The following is a 3,228-nucleotide window of genomic DNA, read 5'->3' as shown; positions in this document are numbered from 1 at the left end:
TACCCAAGCATCGGTCCACCCACATATCAAATTATCAAAGTACCGAACGCGAATCATATGAGCGTGATGACAACTAGCTTGACGATAATTCCCATGTGTCCTCGGGAGCGCTTTTCTCATTATAAGAAATTGTCCAGACTTGTCCTTTGCTACAAAAAGGATTGGGCCACCTTGCTGCACTTTATTTACTTTCATTGCTTGTTACCCGTTACAAATTATCTTATCACAAAACTATCTGTTACCTACAATTTCAGTGCTTGTAGAGAATACCTTACTGAAAACCGCTTGTCATTTCCTTCTGCTGCTCGTTGGGTTCGACACTCTTACTTATCAAAAGGACTACGATAGATCCCCTATACTTGTGGGTCATCAACGTGCGATATGTTTATCATGAGGCGCACAAAATAATTAAAAAGGGATTGCAACACGAGGACTTCCCAAGAGGTCACCCATCCTAGTACTACTCTCACCCAAGCACGCTTAACTTCAGAGTTCTGATTGGATCCGGTGCTTTAGTGCTGGTATGATCGCATCCGACATGTTACCCCGTCTTCATCCCTTATGCTTGCCACTCCCACATCCACTTCAAAGACAATTGTACATTCTTACTACCATTACAACCGTTGCCTAATTAATAACGGATAATGTCATATACTACTTACTCTCCCGCCCAAACACAGAGACGAGTTTACCATGGTTTCCACCCCTCCCTCTATACTGCAGCAACACGTATTTTCCACCCCTTTAAGAACGCGCTCTTCACGCCACCAAGGCGCCCCTAGACACACGAGCAATGAGCAGCGAGCTTAAACATATCACAAACATCAAAAATAATATAACGGGGTTAACATATATCGCATACGTGCGATATGTTTGTCACGAGGCGCAAAAAATAATTAAAAAGCAAATGCAACACGAGGACTTCCCAGGAGGTCACCCATCCTAGTACTACTCTTGACCAAGCATGCTTAACTTCAAAGTTCTTATGGGTTCCGATGCTTTAGTGCTGGTATGATCGCATCCGGCATGTTACCCGTCTTCGTCCCTTATGCTTGCCATTCCCACATCCACTTCAAAGACGATTGTACATTCTTACTACCATTACAACCGTTGCCGAAAAATGGATAATGTCATATACTACTTACTCTCCCGCTCAAACACGGAGACGAGTTTACCACGGTTTCCAGCCCCCTCTATACCACAACAACATGTCTTTTTACACCCATTTCAGAATGGGCTCTTCACGCCAGAAAACCGCCGTTGGACGCGCGAGCAATGAGCAGTGAGCTTAAACATATCGCAAACGTCAAAAATAATATAATATGGTTAATATATATCGCGCACGTGCAATATGTTTGTCACGAGGCGCAAAAAATATTTAAAAAGGGAATGCAACACGAGGACTTCCCAGGAGGTCACCCATCCTGGTACCACTCTCGCCCAAGCATGCTTAACTTTGGAATTCTGATGGGATCCAGTGCTTTAGTGTTGGTATTATCGCATTCGTCATGTTACCCCGTCTTTCTCCCTTATGCTTGCCACTGACGACCCGCAAGTATAGGGGATCTATCGTACTCCTTTCGATAAGTAAGAGTGTCGAACCCAACGAGGTGCAGAAGGAAATGACAAGCGGTTTTTAGCAAGGTATTCTCTGCAAGCACTAAACTTATCGGTGACGGATAGTTGTATGATGAGATAATTCATGACGGGTAACAAGTAACGAAAGTAAACAAGGTGCAGCAAGGTGGCCCAATCCTTTTTGTAGCAATGGAAAATCCTGTACGAACTCTTATATAAAGCAAAGCGCTCCCGAGGACACATGGGAATTATTGTCAAGCTAGTTTTCATCATGCTCATATGATTCACGTTCGTTACTTCTAAAATTTGATATGTGGGTGGACTGGTGCTTGGGTGCTGCCCTTCCTTGACAAGCCTCCCACTTATGATTAACCCCTCTCGCAAGCATCCGCAACTACAGAAGAAGAATTAAGATAAATCTAACCATAGCATGAAACATATGGATCCGAATCAGCCCCTTACGAAGCAACACATAAACTAGGGTTTAAACTTCTGTCACTCTAGCAACCCATCATCTATTTATTACTTCCCAATTCCTTCCCCTAGGCCCAAATCATGGTGAAGTGTCATGTAGTCGACGTCCACATAACACCACTAGAGTTAAGACAACATACATCTCATCACAATATCGAACGAATACCAAATTCACATGATTACTTATAACAAGACTTCTCCCATGTCCTCAGGAATAAACGTAACTACTCACAAAGCATATTCATGTTCATCATAGGAATATTATTCATCATTAAGAATCTGAACATATGATCTTCCACCGAATAAACCAACAAGCATCAAGTACAAGGAGTAATCAACACTACTAACAACCCACAGGTACCAATATGAGGTTTTGAGACAAAGATCGGATACAAGAGATGAACTAGGGTTTCAGAGCAGATGGTGCTGGTGAAGATGTTGATGGAGATTGACCCCTTCGATGAGAGGATTGTTGGTGATGACGATGGCTTCGACTTCCCCCTCCCGGAGGGAAGTTTTCCCGGCAGAATAGCTTCGTCGGAGCCCTAGATTGGTTCTGCCCAGGTTCTGCCTCGAGACGGTGGCGCTTCGTCCCGAAAGCTTCCTTCTGATTTTTTCTAGGTCAAAACGCACCTTATAGCAAAAGATGGGCATCGGGGGCCTGCCAGGTGGCCCACAAGATATGGGTGCGCCAAGGGGGGTAGGGCGCGCCCTCCACCCTTGTGGATGGCAGGTGGCCCCCCTCTGTTGCTTTCTTCACCCAATATTTTTTAATACCAAATTGACTCTCCGTGAAGTTTCATGACTTTTGGAGTTGTGCAGAATAGTTCTATAATATTTGCTCCTTTTCTAGCCCAGAATTCCAGTTGCCGACATTGTCCCTCTTGATGTAAACATTGTAAAATAAGGGAGAAAAGGTATAAGTATTGTGCTATAATGTGTAATAACAACCCATAATGCAATAAATATTCATATAATAGCATGATGCAAAATGGACGTATCAACTCCCCCAAGCTTAGACCTTGCTTGTCCTCAAGCGAAAGCCGATATCGAAAAATATGTCCACATGTTTAGAGATGGAGGTGTCGGTAAAATAAGATACGGACATGAGGGCATCATGATCATTTTTAGAACAACAACATATATCGTCATATAATTTCCTATTTTAAATTAACA

General features: G+C 43.2%; 3 non-coding genes across 3 annotated transcripts; all 3 read right to left on the bottom strand.

Annotated features, from left to right (window-relative positions):
• Nucleotides 1-416: 416 nt before the first annotated feature.
• Nucleotides 417-535, bottom strand: LOC119313858. Its single transcript, XR_005152118.1, has one exon. It is a non-coding gene; the product is annotated as a 5S ribosomal RNA (ribosomal RNA).
• A 369-nt stretch (nucleotides 536-904) lies between these two features.
• Nucleotides 905-1,023, bottom strand: LOC119313973. The gene has a single exon (XR_005152222.1). It is a non-coding gene; the product is annotated as a 5S ribosomal RNA (ribosomal RNA).
• A 363-nt stretch (nucleotides 1,024-1,386) lies between these two features.
• LOC119313920 lies at nucleotides 1,387-1,505 on the bottom strand. Its single transcript, XR_005152176.1, has one exon. It is a non-coding gene; the product is annotated as a 5S ribosomal RNA (ribosomal RNA).
• Nucleotides 1,506-3,228: the final 1,723 nt, after the last annotated feature.

This window comes from Triticum dicoccoides, chromosome 5B (assembly GCF_002162155.2).
Source record: "Triticum dicoccoides isolate Atlit2015 ecotype Zavitan chromosome 5B, WEW_v2.0, whole genome shotgun sequence".
Taxonomy (NCBI): Eukaryota; Viridiplantae; Streptophyta; class Magnoliopsida; order Poales; family Poaceae; genus Triticum; species Triticum dicoccoides.
The sequence above is the reverse complement of the archived record's forward strand: the minus strand, read 5'-3'. Positions and strand labels throughout refer to the sequence as shown.